Below are 20121 nucleotides of genomic sequence, written 5' to 3'. Positions count from 1 at the left end.
TCTTCCGACAACTATTGGCTCTTTGTAAAAATCGAACTCTGCAAGTGTATTCTCCATCTACCCATCGAAATCCTCTTATAATCTTACCTTGGAGCTCTAATGACCAAGATTAAAACTTAATCAAGGGCCAAAATTATATCAGAGTCGATTTGTGTGAGTTTCTAGATGATTCACACCTTATCTCAATTAATTATGATTAATTAACTCCTTTCCTAAGTTTAGACTTGGGAAATAATTAAAAAATAGGCTAATAATATAATTGAGACACTTTTAGGTGGAATTTCAAAAAAGGATTTCTGGGTTATGGAGAGATCATGTGTTTTAGCCTCTCCAAAAATTTTTAAGACTAGAAGACCTCCGATGCTACAAAAACTAACACTCACTCTTAGTGAGGAAGGTGTTCTCTCTAATGTTGCACATACTACCACAACACCCCGCTTTTGTACCACCCTTTGTCATGTTGTTGATGTCTGGCCACTGCCCACAAACCACTGCGCAACTCTGGTGTTGCATTTTTGTTGCTACGGACACTACTATATTGCTAACAACTCTGCATATGAACTACAACTCCCTCTCATCAGTTGCTACTACAGCTGAAACTACTGCAACTAAGAAGCATCCAAAATATTGAATCAACTGTATTGTATGCTACATCTCTCTCCTGAGCATATGATTTCTACTAGCCATTGCACTGTCCACTAAAGAATTTTCCCTATTATTGACTCTGCGGCTGAGCCACCTGCTCTGCTACCAACACTGCATTGTGCTCCTCAACACCTAATTGCCACTAGTATGCACTTATCACTTAGGTAATCTAACTACAAATCCTGACACTGATCCAACCAACTACATATTTTTGTGGGCCCCCATAGCAAGGTGATGATCCATGAGGTGGACTCCTCAATGGACCCTACCCATGCCTACAACTCTCTGGGACTACAACTCCAGATCACCCCACCTCTCTCTTGGAGATATAGTTGCAAACATCACAAAGTCTTCCTCTGGCCTGGAGGACACTTATCAATCTCTGTAGATGTTGTTTCTTAGTCTTGCTTATCCTACTTTTCTTTCAACCTAAGAGAACAATGAGTATTGTAGTGACCAAACTCACCACATCTAAAGCACTTGACCTTTGACAAATCCTTCTTATTCTTCTTTCCCCTTGCCCCTGACTGGGACCCTTGGATGCTAGGGTCACATTTTTTGCTTCCTTCTCACCCTTCATGCCCTTTCTGTTATTGTCGATGATGGTACTCTTTACTAGAGTCCACCTCAACTCCTCCTATTGTAGATCGGACCACATCTTGTCCCATTTAGGCAAAGCGTCTCTGCCCAAGATATTTTGGACAAACACTTGCCAGTCATCTGAAATACTATTTAGTGCCAACCATACAACCTTTGTGGGTTGGGGTGCCTCCTCAATGGATGATAGTTGATCTCAGACATCCTGAATTCTAGTGAGGAATCCATGTATGCTCTCGCCCTTTTGCATCATGATACTAGCTTCTCCTAGAGAAACATCTTCTACTGCTCGGAAAAACTCTGAAATATCTCAGAAAGAACATCCCACATCTCCTTGGCCATACCTTTGTCTGCCACATGTGATACTAGATGGTCTTGGACTCCATCCAAAATCATCATCTTCGCCTTCGCCATTTCTTTTCTTTACTCTTTCAGCTGATCAGCATCCTCGGGTATTGCTACCACATTCTCCACATAGGCTTTCAGGCCATAATCATCCAGAAGGAAGGACATCTTATCCTTCCAAATGACATAGTTAGAAGCTCCCTCCAACTTATCTTGATCTCTAAACCCATTTGTGGTCATCTCGATTATGTCGAAAACACCCTCTTTCCCTCTGCTCCATTGTTGGATCTGTTATTCACACTCCCTTTTAAAGTGAGAATATTTTCTTACATCTACTACCAATCTGCAACTGGAAAAATTAGATCTCCAAGACTTGAGATCCCTTGAGAGAAATTTTCCCTCGTGTCCGTTTTCCTCTTCCACTCGACGTTGATTATGTTGTTGCAAACTATTGCAAAACCCTCTGTGTCCAACCAAGGAATTTGCTCAGCAAACTTCTAAGTTGGTGTTGCTTCCTCTCCCTGTTGGAATGATTATTCTTAGCAAATTGAATTTTATGCCACCCTGCAACTGAAAATTGAACCCTTGCCGAGAAATTCGAACTGCCTTGCTAGGTACTGCACAACACCAAAATTTTCGGCTTAATACTCCCTCTGAACAGCGAACTTCTCTTCTTTCGCTTATGAGCTTCCCTCTGGTCAATATTTCTCTAATGCCATGTGAAAAAATCACCACTAAAATCCTATTACAACAACTGGAAATTATTCTTCTAATTGTTAATTAATTTAACATTATGATGATGATGATGATGGTTAACGTCCACTGAGACCAAACTGGTCTATCGGACCTATAATTTTCTTAGTTTTTAATTATTTGGCTCCTCGTCTTTCTTGGCGAGATTGGTGCTGTAACTTTCTTTTTTTTCTCTACAGTCTTCCAACTTCCTTTATCTTGCATCTCCTTCATCTCTTCTGGTTCTTGGGACATTGGTGTCTTAGCTTCGCGATCCATTGTGTTCATCCTTTTGAAGGTAGTCGGAGAATAAGTTTGGTCTAGGAGATCTGCTTTGCTGTTAAATGAAGATTTATTTTGTGCGGTATTCGAATCCTCATCACTGTTGATGCTTGAGGGGTTATCGAGTTCACTTTTTTTTTGTTGGGCGGGGCTTTCTCCCTGCTTGTCTTGAGAGTTGTTTCTTTCTTGCCCGATTTCTTGTGATTCAGAGTTTTCTCTAGAGTATTCTTCTTTGATGACAGTGTAGTGTTCTTTTTGTGCTCCTTCCCACCATGTAGATCTGTGGTGGCTTTTTCTAGCAAAATTTTTCTCGGAGGCTTTTGTGCAATTTTTGGCTAGATGGCCTGTCTCGAAAATATTGAATAAATCACACTAAAACCTTCACAAATAAAATTGTGACAAAATAATAGCGTTGCAAACTGATAAGTATGCTAGCACACACACATCAAAAATTTTGGTCTTTGGCTTGTGTCTTGCTTGTGTTCCTTGTGCTCCAAGTGCTCTCTCTCCTCTTCTCCTCTCTTTTTCCCCAAAATAATGCTAAAACATTCTCTTTCTCTAATTTCTTTTCTTTTCTTTTCCTTTTTCGTTCATTTTTCCTTGCATGCATATTCTTTTGCTATTTTTCTCCTTTTCTTGTCTCTTCCTCTTTCCCACCTGCTGAAGTGGAATTTGTTTCATTTTCCTTTATCTCTTTTGCATTTTTACACAATTCCTTGCTAGCCTATAATAAATAATTCACCATTTATTGCCTTTTGTGTCTTGACATTGCCAATGCCAATTCATATCCAATAAATAAATAATTAACCACAAGTGGATCCCAATGTAATGTTTTTCGCCTCATTTGACTTGGCATACGTGTCCCTTGACCTTGGTTTGATTTTTTCTTTTATAAAGTCCATACATTACTTATTTACATGGAAAATCAACCCAGGGTTGATACATTTAGATTCCAAAACATATTTCGATGAACCCCTTACAAGAGTGAGTTAGGCTTGTCTCATCCGTTCCCAACTCCTTCCTCTTGAAGCCAAGTTGGATTGTATTGAAACATAATGGGGCCCAAGTTTTCTAATTTCTCCATCTAGAGAAAAATCGGGAAATGATTTGATTCCCCTTGTTCCTTTGGTGCAATCATTTATAATCATATAGCAATAAATTGTTTCTAAACTTACAACAATCAAATATCAATTATCATAAAATTTCTCTTCTCTAAGATACATCATTAACTTGATGAGAATAACTCCGCCATACCACCATTATGTTTGACAATTGGACCTATGTCTCTTTGGTTCACTATTTATATTTCTAGATCAAGACACTAAGGTATATTTATGGTGAAACATATTACTATATTGAGATTTTGTCAAATGAATGAATAAGTGTTCATTTTATTGTAAGCATAGTTTATGATATAAGGCATGGTATTTCACTTTTATAAGCTCTTGAATGAGAGGACATGGTCAATCGTATGAAGAACATGTGAATTCCCACACCACTATTCAAATTGCCATGGATTCAACTAAAACGCTTCTTGCATCAGGGTGAGGCTTTCCCCATACATCTCTAGAGTGTCAAGGCTAGAGAGGTTTTGCATATAGTAGTTGGGCCCTATTCACCTATTAGAATTGTATGTTGGCCAAAATGAGGGAGGTTGAGGGAATCATAACGTGGGAGACAGTTTTACAAGGATGTTGATTTGGACTTGGAAAGCTAGCCTATGGTCTAAGAAATCACTACACATGGACATCTAAACCATCAAAATCACCGAGGGATCGCATTTGGCTTGGGTTGCACCAACCCTTAATATGGTTGGATTTTTTATTTTTTTTTATGTTTTATTTTTTTTATATCTCTTATTGACTACCACAAGTTTCAAATCTTGGCCGCCTTATGAAACAGAACCCTCAAAATCCAATCACATTAACGGGTTTTTACAAAGTTCAACCATTGTTACTATTGAATATTAATAAAAAAATGAATTTATTGTCTTAAATTTTTTTATTATGGTAAGAAACTTATTGAATAATAGAATTTTACACAGATTAGATCAATAACTAGGAAACATGTATGATTTTACGTTTAGATAATATAACTAACACACAACCTATTTCAAGTAAATTGAGTAGTCTAAGATTTTTAGGGGCACTTTCCATGTTAAAATATATTTTCATAGTGGTTTTTATCCCTTACCCATTATTTCACATATTCCTTCTCATATTCTATCTAAAATTTAGATAAGCTTTCAAAATTTTACAAGGAAAAAATTGTACTTGACTACTAGCTTCTAGTTGAGGAAAACATTTAGATAACTAAAAGGAATCTTTTGGTCTTTATTGAAGCTAATGTATAATAAAGACATAAAAATCTATAATGAATAAGTTGGGAACTTCCTATATAAAGGTTGTGACTCGCATTAGTCCCCAGAGTTTGAAAGTATTTTGATATACTTGCTCCATGAACCATCTATACATATTGTCTAAAAACATCACCCAAAAATACAATATAAGAACACAAAATACTATCCAAATAGCTTCCCAACCTATTCTTTATGTTCTTCCACGTCCATTTTTATAAAAAGTTTACTATATCGATCATCACTATTAATTTTATTTTTTTATAAATATAATCATTTTAATTTAATTATAAAAACAATTTTCATGACGTACCATATAATAATGGCGAAGCCTAATTTATACACGAAATGAGCTTTTTCATGACATTTTCTAGTAATTTTCAATCAAAATCTTGGTTATTTTCAATCAAAATATGTTAAAGATTTTTAAAAACTTGAGTTTAAATTATTTAATTTGTAAGAGTGCCTTATGGATTTTTGAGGATATTGAATCCATTTATATATTCAAAAATACATTTTACATAACAAAAAATCACATTATTTCATGAAATTATTTTACAAAATTCCTCTAAAAAAATCTATTTCATCTATAAATTAAACTACACTTATAATAATTATAAAAAAAAATCCTTATATACAATATAAAAAACAAAATAATATCAAATTGCTTTCAAAAAAATGTTCTCACCAATTCCAGTAAGGAGTCAAATATGTTTATCATCGCCTCTATTTTTCAAACTCTTAATGGAGAGCGAGACATATGAAATGGGATAAGAATCCACGTCTTATGGCATGGTCATTGACAGTGAAGGACATCTCATTCTTCTCCATGATATAATGATGAGAAAATTTCGTTTTCATTAAGATCGGAGTTTTAGGATAAGCTTCAGCAAAACAAACTGAAATGTTATATTGTGTACGCCACAATTTAAGCAGGATATGTATCCTCGTTTCAAACTCTCCTCCCAATGATATGAGTGATGTTTTCATGTAATAGATTACATTTATGGGATCAATAGAGACGAGAAACTATTCCAGTTGAAAATAATGCAGGAAAGATCAAAATAAATATCATAACTGATGGACAACATCAATGAATCCATTGTGTAATGTAATGAAGTATATCCAACATAGGCATAAACAAGCGAGGAGGACATAGTTTAAGGAGTAATATAAAAGTTTGAAACACTACCAGGTTTTGAAATCAATAACTAGAACATTGAAAAATTGATCATAAAACAAAGTAGATACACCACTAATCGTATGATAAGATTTGTTTTTTTAGTTTTAGTGATGGCAAGCTTTTTCAATTTTCCTATTCAAAATTTTTATAAATTAATATTTATTTCGATTTTGTTTAGAGGCATATTCTATAATTCAGTATGAAAATGATACCTAAGGGAATTCTTGGTTGTAAATAGAAAATTTGTTGCAGATTCTTTTCAAATGGATACAAAGAGGGCAAAACTTTTGCCTGGGTAGGATGGAAGCACATTGCCCTCCCCAAGAAATGGGGAGGTTGGGGCCTAAAAAATCTAACAATTTTTTCACAGGCTTTAGCAACCAAGATGGGATGGATCCTGCTCACTACACAGAATCTTTGGACTGAAGTCTCTTACCACAAATATATCTGGCCTCACCATCTCATAGACTGGATCTGTTGACCCACCTAGCCTCGATCAGGGGTATCAACAAGGGTCTAGCATGGAGAATAAATGATGGTGCCTTGACACGAATTAGCATGGATCCATGGAAAAGCAGGGGGAATATGTACAAACTACCACCCGACCTCATCCAATATCTCAACCGGAGGAATATCAATGTGATCACACATATTGTTCACCAAGAGAACAACTCCATCTTCGAACAAGCCTGGATATCGGCCCCTCTCCTGGGCATTCCGGAACACTAGCAGTAGACTTGGGAGGGGTACATCATTGAAGGAAGCCCATGTATGCATCAAACAAGGGCCCGATGAACTTATATGGACCCCGGTTGATCATGGTAAGTATTCCCCGAAAACAGGCTATCCACACCTCCTAATAACGCGCAGACCTCTATTTCTTCTGAGCTGGTGGAGCAAGATCTGGAAACTCAAAGCACCACCAAGAACCAGACTCTTCATGTGGAACGTACTCAAGAACAAAACTCCAACTGGTGCTAATCTTACGCACCGATCACACTTTGGCCCTCATTGGTGTGTTCTCTGCAAACAGGCTGAGGAGACAAATGACCACTTGTTCCTCCATTGCCCGTTGTGTGCACAGCTATGGCAACATGTCACAAATCTTCTCTCCATTCCAGGTCGCTGGCAGGGACGATACTTGAGGCATGGGACTCTTGGGTCACGGAAAACAATGATGCAAAAACTCTATGCCTTCCACTACTCATCTGTTGGTCCATCTGGCAGACCAAAAACAGCATCATCTTTAAAGAAACAGAGGCCCGATGGCCACACACAGCAGCCAAAATCATCGCATCCTTCCATGAGATACCCGATGAAACTCACCCTCCATCAAATCGCACCTGAACCACTGAAATAATAGATCATACCAAACCATGGGCTCATTTTGATGGAGCTGCACAAGCGCAAGGGTTTGGAGGGGCGGGGGGGGGGGGGGGGAATTATCCTTCGCCTATTTGAGCAACGCCATTTCAAAATCCAACTGGAATTGGGAGAGGGAACCAATAACTGTGCAGAATTGATCTCGCTCAGGCATCTACTGCATTTTGCACTAGCACATTCATGCATAGATCTATAGATCTTTGGAGACTCCAAAATCATCATAAACTGGTTCAATAACATCAACATTTGTCATGCACACACACTTAGAAACATCTTGGATGAAATTTTGGAATTCAAGGCACAATTTAACCCGATCACCTGTCAACATGTTTACAGGGAACGTAACGAAGTCATTGACAAATTATCCAAGGAGGCCACGACACTCCCCCAAGGCATAGGAACAACTTGGTGCAGAACAATATCAATATTACCACCGGCCCTACATTGATAGGGCATATCCGAGGGCGGACAGGCCCTAAATCTTTTGGTTTATTATCAGTTGATACATAGTATCTGGATATGTATATATTTATGCTTTTCTCTATTTTATGCTAGACATTTCGAGTACACCTTGTGAGGTGAATTATGTACAGCACATTTTTGGAAATGGTTTCGGCCATAACTTATTCTAAACACTACTTGAATGGCTACGACCAATAGTTATGCATATGCTTGTGGCATCTACTATATGTAATTTTTCAAAATTAATGAAAAGTTTCAATTTTTCCTTAAAAAAACAGTATGAGAAGATGTGTAAGTATGTCACTTCTCCAATAAAATAATAATAAAAACAAAAAAACTGATGTCCACCAAAATAAAAATGAAAAAAACCATATAAATAAATAACTACAATACAATTCTTTTAATATTTATTTTAATTAAATATTTGTAAAATAAATCTTTAAGACATAACTATTTCCACATCATAATTTTAATATTTGAAAATATTAATCTGATATAGTTTTATTTTTATTATTATTATTATAAGAAAAGTTTGGAGAAAGATTTGATATTTTTAAAACATAATAGATTCAAAATTAGATAAACCTAGATTGATTTTCAATTTAAAGATATTTAAAAAATGATGTAATCTTTGTTCGCCAAACAATATTTAAATTGCTTTCCTGTAAATGCTTGGTTTGATGAGGAATGCAAAAAGGCAAGGAGAACCTTGAAAAAGGTAGGAAAAGAGAAGATGAATGTAAAGTTATATAAACAGAGACTAAAAAGGAAAAAAGATGCATTCATGCAAAGAAGGAGAGAAGAGTTAATATATTTAAGCAAGAATAATCCAAAGCTTTTCTGGCAGGAACTACAACCAAGGAAGAAGCAAGTTGAAAATAATATTACAGCCAATCAATGGTTTGAATATGCAAGGCAACTCTATGAGAAAGAATCTGAGGCGGAGTCCCCCCAAGGATCAACACAAATTCAAAGCTCTTTACATTACAGGAGGTGGAGAATGGAATTAAGAAGCTAAAAACGGGAAAGGCAAAGGACTTGGTTGAACTTCAAGTAGAGTATCTTAAATGGTGAATGAACGCTCTTGCACCGCACATCATGAAAATATTCAACAACATCATTAAGCAAGGATTCCCAAGAGACTAGACAACTAACCTAGCAATACCCATTTTTAAAAGTGGAGACATTAATAATCCATCCAACTATAGAACAATTATGATCAATCATTTGTTTGCAAAGCTTTTCGGCAGCATGGTAGAAGACATAATTAGCAAGTGGGAAAAAGTAAAAGAAAAGAGGGCAAGAGGACAAGCAGGTTTTACGCTGAAACATTCTATAGTGAATCATGGCATCACGTTGAGACACATTGTTGAAAAGGTTTGGTAGAACAAAGAAGAAGTATTTTGTTGCTATGTTGACTTCAAAAAAGCATTTGACATAGTCCCTAGGGATAAGTTGTGGCATAGAATGGAAGAACTTGAAATTCCTATGCATTATAGGGTCATTGCCCATAGACTTTATGAAGAAGTGAAAGTCAAAATTAGAACCTCAGCAAGTATTTCAGAAAGCTTTAGAAGTGACATTGGATTCAAGCAAGGTTGCCCTCTATCCCCCACCCTTTTTGGTCTATATATAATAAACTGGAAGAGTGGCTAAATCTACAAGGTGGAGATGGTGTTCAGTTGGGGGAGTTTGTGATAAAGCTTATTTTATATGCTGATGATATTGTATTGATTTCTAAATCGGCCCATGGATTGCAAATGCACTTATATACCCTTAAGCATTTTTGTAGAGCAGTGGGGATGCAAATCAATACTAGCAAGACCAAATAATGATTTTTTCTAATAAAAGGAAGCAGAGCCAGCATACTTTCTTCTTTGAAGACAACATTCTTGAAGAAGTAAAGAAGTAAAAGTACCTTGGGATTGATTTCAACAACAAACTCAATTGGGAGGACTGCAAAAAGAAGAGAATTTTAGGAGGGTGGAAAGCATTATATGCTCTTCAAAACAGATGTAGAGAGGTAGAGTTATGGGATTGGAAAATGATTAAAGTTATTTTTGGACTCCTAGTTTGTCCAATGATGCTATATGGATGTGAATTGTGGGCTAACAGCACTCCCATCTCAAAATGGAAACAAATTGAGAAAATCCAAAAACGCCTGATCATGAGCAAGTTCAAAATAAAAAGTTCAGTACCTTATGAGATAATGTTGAGTGAAACAGGAGCAACTTCCATTGAAGCAATTGCTATGGTGCTGCTCATAAGATACCTAAAAAGAATTGAACAAATGAGAGTAGGTAGATGGCCTAATGTTATCTTCAATGAAGGCATCGATGAAAGAAAGAAAAAATGGATGAAACAAAACTACAAATAGATGCAAATGGGATATCTACCTCAATGCTTGTCCCACAAATAGCAAGGAGCTAAATGATTTTGTTATGGATCAGTTTCGTAAAAAGGTATGGGGAAAAGAGTTGGGTAGAAAGAAGAAATATTACATTGAGGAATTCAACCCTACTTGTGATTTACAACAAAACGATTTCATTGGAGCTAGCATTTCATGGAGGGCAAAGGTTCTTATTACGCAATTAAGGACCAACTCACATCAACTTCGATATGAAATAGGATCGTGGAAAATGCCTAAAGAAGCTTGGGAAGAAAAGGTGTGTACATTTTGCACGTCTGGGGCTATGGAATCGGAAAAACATTTCATTTTGGAATGTATACATTCAAAGACATCAGAGAAAGTTATAGGAACATGTTAGCATCATTTTCTTTGGCATTGACTTTTTAGCGAGGAGATTGTTGGAAGGTTGGGTCAGCTCATCATCAATTTGAATCAGAAAATCACTGAATTGCAAAGAGCGAAAAACATGGAACTAATGGTCTCATAGACTATTTTTAGTTTCATGAACCTTAAAATATCATTTCGTATTAGCTTCTACTAAACTACAAATAAAACTTTTGGCATGTGTTAAACTTGTGAAGATAATCTGCATTGGAACCCACAAGCCAAGATTAATGCACAAATAAAATCTAAGCTAATTTATTTAGCTAAATCACAATCCCAAGAACTTAATCCAATTTGGAGCAAATTAAAATATTTAAATCATAATTTTAAAGGCAATTACAGTGTCATGATTGACACTGTTCCTGATTTCAACCAAAATCACACCTCAAAATAAGTCAATAAGATTTTATTCTCCTCCCACACACGGTTGGAATTTGATGGGAAAAAGCCCGTCAAGACCGTAAGATTCGTTTAATAATTTTACATTGTCGTTTCACACGATATATTTTGAAACTTACAAAACGTTTTTTTACAATTTGTTTTTTTTCAAAAAGGTCTTTATACCTAGTCACCTATTTACCATATTTTACCACAGTTGTCCTCTCACGCGCCCCAACTCTTCGATGTAATTAATGAGATCCACCAATTTACATTCAATTCCACCATTTAGCAGTCAGTAGGTATTTGTGTTGTAGCTAATGACTTAATTAAACAGGGGAGTGGCACCATCATAGCATTTGAGATATTGGATTTCGACACGGTCTAACTATTAATTAAACAGGCGAGTGATGCCATCATAGCATTTGAGATATTGGATTTCTACACGGTCTAACTATTCTTTAGGTTATTTGGGTTATTACATGTGCATTTATTACCAAATCTCAACTACTCGAACCATTATTTATGGGTCACTTAACAGAAAAGTTAATCAATAAAACTATCGAAAACTGTTAGCAATGAAAAATATATCTAAACTAGCCAACTAAATAAATCAAAAAGAGGAAACTAGCAAAATGGGTATGGGTTGTGTTTAGGTTAAGAAATTTTATAAAGGGTAAATTATACTTTTATATAGATTTTTGTCTTTTTTTGGAAATATCTGGTGTATTTTTATTTTTGAAGATGTTTATTTTTTATTATAAACTCTTTGCAAATTATTATCTATTTTTATTATTAAAAAATACATAAACTTTATAAATTACATTTAATTATAAGATGGTGTTTATTCGTTGCTATTGATCAGTTACTTCATCTTTTAATATTACAACGAAATCTATTTATTTATTTTTATTTTTTACATTTTTCTTCTTAAATTATATTTTTAACCATTAAAATTTTTAATATTTTTTAATTATGTTTACATAAAAAACAAGTATGGTTTATTATAACGTGTCTTGAAGTGCCAACTACAAAGTAAAGAAACATCTTTTTAACATTTTTTTAATTGTGTTTACATGAAAAGCAAGTATGGTTTATAATAACGTGTCTTGAAGTGCCAACTACAAAGTGAAGAAACATCTTTTTAATTGTGTTGAAATGAAGTATGGTTTATTATAATGTTGTCGTGAAGTAACAACCATGAGATGATTAACTTCACTTGATTTATTATAATGTTGTGATTAAATTCCAATTGAGGTGATAAATTTCATTAGCCTTTGGTTTTTATTTTTATGTTAATTGTTTAATTTAAAATTTACTGAACATTTCATAATAAATTTTGGAAAAAATAAAATAAAAATAATTTTAGTTTTAATTAATATTGCTCTATCAAGAAATTCTCAATTAAATTTAGTTTCAATTTGATATGAGTTGTAATTATGATTAAGAAATAATTAAATGAAAGCAAGGAGTTGAAAGTGTTATTCAAATGTAAGAGAAGGAAAATGAGTGAAAATGTGTTTGAGGAATAGAGTATAAAGTGTATATTATGGCATTTTATGAGATATAATTTTACATAAAAATCACGAGGAAAAAATAATTCCAACATCCCAAATATGTTAAAAATTTACGATGTAAAATGAGATAAATTTACATAAGTTGCATTTTAGAGGAAGTATATCAATCTGTGCTCTAAAATGATGAGAAATTAACACATAAAACAAAGAAAGAAAGGGAGTTAGTTTAAAATGATAAGAAATTAGCACACAAAACAAAGAAAAAAAGGGAGTTAGTTTGAGGATGAGACATTAGGAGTGGAGTAGAGGCAAACCCTATAATTTCACAGGGAAACCTATAATTTCACATGAAAATTAAAATATGTGCACTATGAGATGACTGAAATTACATGAGGGTGACATGATAACCAAAGGGTAAGGATACTTTAAAAGATGAGGAAGAGGATATAGTATTTATTAATTATAGATTTACTATTACATATATGGAAAAGAGGGACATAAATTATTAGAGAATCTATAAACTTGTAATGTAGGATGGAAATAGAAAATGTAATTTAATCAACTTTGTCTTGTACCAACTTTTTTGGGGTGGAAATGGAAAATGTAATTTAATCATTTTTTTCCTTAGACCAGCGATTTAGGGTTGATTTCACTGGACTAGTGTTTTCTACCAATTAATGATGTATGAATCATTTGTAATTGTATATCTATGTTAACAGTTTCACCAACTGCAGTTTGGAAAGCAGTATAATGGGATAGAACTTATTTTCAAAAGGGTTGTGTAATAGGATAAAACTTTATTTTCAAAAGGTGTTTCTTTCTTTGGCTTGGCGGAGTCCTCATAGTAGCCCTCATGAGGGTTGGGATTTGACAACTTAGGTAAAGAATGATACTTAATTGAGTCTAATTGGAATTAATAATGACAACTGTGTACAAATAATAATATAACTATGTATAAAAATAAAAATAATATGGTGGTGTATAAATTAAATAAAAAATAAATAGTTGTCTAAAAATGTCCAAAATACCAAAAATTCACTTATGAAGATTTATATAATTTTGTGTACAAGACTTATAATGAAGTACTTTTATTTTATTTTATTTTTTAATAATTAATTCGATTTTCAATTTGGTTATTGAGAAATTTTGATATAAAAATATATTTTAAAATAAAAAATATGTTATCATTATTTCTATGAAATAATGAGATTCAATAACTCATTTGTGTGTTATGATCATTTTGTATTTTTTGTTATGATAAATATGTAAAAATTTTAACTAATTGTGTTATAAAAAAATAATCTTTTAGTCAAAACTTTATTAATAAATGATTAATTTATTATCAAAACATTACTCATGAGTAAAATTTCAAACATAACTTTTTTTGACTAGTAAAATTTCAAACATCACAGTTTTTTGACAAGTAAAATGAAAATAAAATAAAAAATTCAAATTCCAACCATGCTCCCAGGCCACCAAAATTCCTTCTTCAATTTTAAACCGGCACATATAAAGATATTCCTGCAAATAAAAACATAGAGGTATGTTTGCAAAGAAAAAGCTAAAGTTATCCATTTCCATTCGACGAAACAATCGATAATGTGAGCATGACCTGGCATCGGAGTGAAGAGTAGATGAACAAAACAGAGGAGGAAAGTTGGTTGAAGCTTTTGTTACTTTCAGCGTAAGCCCGCATGGTAAAGTCAAATACGAAATAATGTAGACATATAAGACTAAGTGCACAAGGTTGGTTGGCAAGAGTCACAGATATATACAGTCGACCAAGTGATTCAAACACTTCAACGTAGAGGTTGGCGTAAGTGCACAAGGTTGTTTGGGAAGAGTCACAGATATATACAGTCCGCCAAGTGATGTAAACACTTCAACGTAGAGGCAAATTCCAGTCTTTCAACCATGTGATGCATACATTTCTACGTAAAGGCAAATCGCTGGAATAACGCGTAATTTTTTTTAAGGTATGCAATCAATTTTTTCAAGGCAGCTAGTAAGGTTAAAGATGAAATTTGGTTTATCTTTATCCAAATAAAATATATATATATATATATATATATATTTATATAATATTAATTCATACAAAAAATTACCATTAAAGAAATTAAATCTTTCTAGATTCCTATTAAATTTATATTTAAAATAAATCTACGTGGTTAATAACTTGAATAGTGACTTATCTCCGGTGACATATTGATACAAATATGTAGAAAAATATGACCGTTTCGTAAATATTAAGGAACTCAATGACAATCTTTATTCTTGTGGCGTAAGAGTTTGATCCAACAATGATACGTCCATCACTGCACACATTCAAAACTATGTGTTATGATATTAACTCTTAGATTCATGGGAATTGTAGTCATTGCAATTAGAACTTAGTGATGGGAGTTACGATTGAACCACCCATTCTTACAGTGAGTTGTTGACAATTGGTTGGTGAGAGTTGTTCTATGATGGTCATTCCAACATATGAATGTAGTTGTAGTTGATTTCTAGACAATCACCATTATCATTGTTTTGGATCTCAAGCGATTATTATTGTGTAAACCGTCATAGATAGCTAATTTATAATTGTTGCTTCGGCTAATCACGATTTCTTTCTTGGATCTATATCACGATAATCTTTGTTACCCAAGAATTTCGGAGCAGCCCACACTCCGACCGACTTGTTATTGTAACTCACTACTTCTGTAAGGTGTTATAGAGTTAGGTCCTTTGATAGGTTTGCATATATAATTTCGCGTTAGTTAAGCTTATCAGAGTATGGTAGTGTTTTTTACCCCTGTAGCTCACACAGACTTGAAACAATCTGCCTGCTTGGCTGAATTACGTGCTAGGTGTCTTTTATAGATCAGTGTAGAACAATAGTGTGCCATACTAACCCCTCGGTCACAGCAAAGTTGCAAAGCTAGGTCATCTCTTGCACCATTGTAGCCTCTATCAATCACGAGGAGGTGCGTGGAAGAATGGCCTAAATTAGCAGGATTCGACGACATTGGAGAATGGTGGAGTCATATAGCACCTGGGAACAAGAGAAATGCAGGAAAAATAAATAGCCCAGCCATTAATCTTGACGTAGGATCAATGCAATGAAATACTCTGCTAATGAAGAGGGTAAATTTGAATTCTTCCGTAAGGAATGTTCAGGGGTTGCAAAAGACATCTATCTCGGAAGTGATGATGTTGCCAAAAATAGAGAGGTTCTCCATGAGAATAGCACAACTCATGTATTGAATTGTATCGGTTTTGTTTGTCGGATTTGGTGTACACGACATTGTGGTTACAAGATAATAATTATTTAATAATTTGAATAAATAAATAAATTATCCTTTCAAACTGAAAGTATTAATCCTAATTTTTACCTTAATAACTTAATATTTTATATATATATATATATATATATATATATAATTTAAATTTAAATAAATTCTTTTTTAAAACCAACCATTTTACTTAATTTAATTTATTTCTATAATAATAATAATAATAATAAATTAATAAATAAGAATTTGATCTTGGTCCTAAGGTTAAAATTAGCCGTTATTCAATTTAGCCGTTGGAAACTCTGCTCAGACTATTTGTCATGTTAAGCTGAATTTGTTCGAAAGGCATCGACAAATGTATGTCTACATGTAACTTACGCCAAAATTATTCTTTCAAAGATATCCCTTCTTAAAGACTTCCGAAGACATCACAAGTATTCTGTATAACGTGTTTCATTATATTGAGGAGGTAAGAGAACTAAGTGGCAGAATTCTTATGCATTGTTGCCAAAGAGTGTCTCATTCAACCTCGTCGGTAATTGAATATCTAATGCGTAGAAAAGGTTAGAGCTTTGAAGATGCATTTCAGTGTGTTAAAACGAACCGTGGTATCACAAGTCCAAACAAGGGTTTTGCTTACCAATGGTTTTTAGAAAGAAAATAATAAAAAACAAAAAACATTTCATTTTTCTATTAAAAAAAACCTATGCCATATTTTATATTTTTCAGTTTTGTTTATAAATATTCATTTATTTCTATGATAATCTAGGACTTTCTTAATTCTATTATAACTTTTCACCACTGTTCAAAAGTTGTCACATTTAATTGTTCATTTTTAGTTCATCATGCAACCAAAAAAACCCTTATATGTATATCTATTTACATATTTAGACTCCTCCTTCTTTATCTTTGGATATTCTCCTACTAATAGTTAATGCTACCACCATTAACCATCCTTCTCTATTCAAATTCGTTGAAAAAGAACTTACCTCCAATTTTCTTCTCTTCGGCCAAATTGTATGTTCTGAAAGGTGCTTACCAATATTCTTATTCTCTTCAGCCAATTGTTTAATATCGGAGGACAAAACTTTGTGTAGTCCTTCACCCAGTGAATGATACATTTCACATCTCTGAATATCTTTATGTTTTCTATTTTGAGCCACTTTGCTGCAATTAAGACACCCTACTGCTAAGTTTTTTGTGCAGTATACCTAGGGGGGATAGTATGGGGTACAGAGGGAGGTACCCAAGGGAATAATGTAATAATGGGATGGGTCATAGTTAATAAATAAAGCGGTTAACCCGCATCATGTAAGGGATCACAAGTAGTTAGCAATAATGTAATAAACCCATTGTATTAGATATATGGTATTGAGAGAACTATGGTAATGACCCATGATATTGTATGTATGAAGCCTATATAGAGGCTAGAGACTCCCCATGGAGAGAGGTGAAGGATTATTGTATTGGTAAGCATATGGCTTGTGGAGTGTTCTCATTCCCTAAGGAGTGATTGTATGGTGTTACCCTACCTCAAGGGTTTGACCAATAAAGAATCATTTTTCATTTTATATTATTGGGTCAATCTTATTATTTCTAGGCATATTTTCTATTCTCATATATTTGCAGGTCATATCTATTACAAGTGGTATCAGGTTTGCAATTTGTTTTTGCAAAGAAACTAGATCTGCAATTTGTTTCTGCAAACTTTTCACCAAAAGTTTAAGATCCGATCTGCAAACTCGCCACCCCAAAAAATTCCTAAAAATAAAATAAAATAAAAAATTATCTCTCTGCTTGCCCAAGGAAGTGCTCTGATACCACTTGTAATAGATCTAACCTGCAATTATATTAGAATAGAAGTATGCTCAGAAATAACAAGAGAGAAATAGATGAACTTCAAATCTGTATTAGTATCAAAACCTTTGAGGTAGAGTAACACCATACAATCATTCCTTAAGGAAGGAAAACACTCCACAAGCCATATGCTTACCAATACAGTAATCTTTCATCTCTCTCCATGGGGAGTCTCTAGCCTCTATATAGGCCTCATACATACAATACCATGGGTCATTACCACGGTTCTCTCAATATCATATATCTAATGCGGGTTAACCACTTTATTTATTAACTATGGCTCATTTCATTATTACATTATTCCCTTGGGTACCTCCCTCTGTACCCCATACTATCCCCCTAGGTATACTACATTCCACCCCCTTAAACATGTTTCATCCCTGAAACATAAAAAAAACACAAATAATAAGATTTACTCAAAAGGGTAGTCCACTAGTACCATGCACGTGCATCTAGCCATCCCAAAGACAGGTGATTACTCGATCTAGCCGATGCCTCGCTCACTTGAGGTGATCTAGCGATTCCTCTGTGTTAATGTGTTATGGGTGGATTGTCGCACTTCTTTATTTGTCATGCAGGGTTTGTTGCTCTTGTTGTTGATTCGTTTCCATCTTGTTGGTTGTTTTCTTATTGGGTGATCTGGGTGGTGATATGTTGAAGTTTTAACCAATGGTGTATCTTGCTTTAATTAACCACCTAATTGAGTCTGATTGGTACCCGGTATATGTTGTGGCGTCTGCTATTGTTTCTTATCTTCCAGTATTACTTCAACCACAGATTCCTCATCTGATGTGTCAATCCCTGGAACATCTTCTGCTTCAGCCTCCTTGGACTCTACTTATTTATTGATGAAAATATCTTATAATGTAATTTTCTTCTTTTTATACCAGAGCTTCAGCAATTTCTTCTGCACACTAATATTGATAGTACCAACAGATTCCATCCAAGGGTAACCCAAAACAACATCCACATTAACCATATCTGAAACATAAAAATCAGAACAGAAATATTCAAATCTTTATAAACTTGAACATCCTCATTATGAACCTATGTGTTTTCCAGGGTTTTTGTTGGAACTTGCAATTTTTTTGTCAAATTAACATTTATAAGATTTTGCTTGCAACTAGGATTTATAGACACAATGATCTTCTCCTTTTGAATACATACATGAACCTGTAATAAGGAGATACCAGTAGAAAATAACCCCACATGTTTCTCATTATCTTGTTTTCCAGCATAAGAGCATTTGTCTAACAATAATTTTTCAAATTCTTCATCGGGTAGGTTTAACCACTTCTTTTTGTTAAGTGATTCCCACCATGTGGCTGCCTCAACTTTAAAATTAGCCACTATGAAACCTTTCCAGATCTATTGCAGATCTAGATTCTTTGCTTTGATACCACTTGTAATATATATAACCCAGAATTATATGAGAATAAAAATATACCCAATAACTTTTGTTTGACCCCTATCCTCACTCCCACCAAAAATGGTATAATCTACCTGGTTCCTTGACGATTACTTCCCCACATCTGCATTGTCTCCTTTTACTCGCTCCATCGAAGAATCCAACTAGTATGGATGCGCCGGGTCTATATATTTATAGGTCTGGAGTCTATTTATCTTCGTAGTTGATCCCATTTCATTGTAGAATGTGATAGCCTTGATTATGTCTTCCCTGACCTTCACTGGTTTATGATCAAAGATATGGTTGTTTCTGCTTCACCAAATAGTCCACATGATGAAATAGGGAAGGTATCTGAAACTTTTGTTATTTTTGTTCCATGCCTGTATATAAGAAATCAGAGTAGTGTGATTCCCCACCGGTTTGAGTTTCAGTAGCCCCATGATACCTTCCCATACCGCCTTCGCATGAATACAGGTAAGAAGTAAGTGTTCAGTATATTTAGGGTCCCTCATACACATCGGACATATGCTTGATCCATTGAAACCTCGTTTTTGTAAATTATTCCATGTCAAAATTCTATCATTCACAGCAAGCCAACATAAACTTCTAATTTTGTAAGGGAGATTCCCTTTCCATATAGTTTGAGACCATTCATGACTATTGAATTTCTTCTCGACTCTAAGCATATATTGATAAATTTCTTTTACCCTCAGAAGGCTCTTCTTAAGACTGCCTCCCCATTTCATTTGATCATGTTCTCCCATCTCCTCTAAACTAATACCAACATTTCGAAGTTGAGATATATATTTCTCCCATTCCACTGCATATATCTTTGTTAGCCTGAGATCTGAAGCCCTGTTCCAATGTTGTTGATCAATGCTTTGTCCACCTGGGTGATAGATCT

General features: G+C 34.3%; 1 pseudogene; it reads left to right on the top strand.

Annotated features, from left to right (window-relative positions):
- LOC149152306 (protein-tyrosine-phosphatase MKP1-like) overlaps positions 1-16616 on the top strand; it is a 46521-nt pseudogene extending 29905 nt beyond the window's left edge.
- Positions 16617-20121: the final 3505 nt, after the last annotated feature.

The sequence above is a fragment of the Pinus tabuliformis genome, chromosome 9 (assembly GCF_031772625.1).
Source record: "Pinus tabuliformis cultivar Carrire ecotype Pingquan chromosome 9, CPIR1, whole genome shotgun sequence".
NCBI lineage: Eukaryota > Viridiplantae > Streptophyta > Pinopsida > Pinales > Pinaceae > Pinus > Pinus tabuliformis.
Note: the sequence above shows the minus strand (reverse complement) of the source record. Positions and strands in the feature narration are given on the sequence as shown.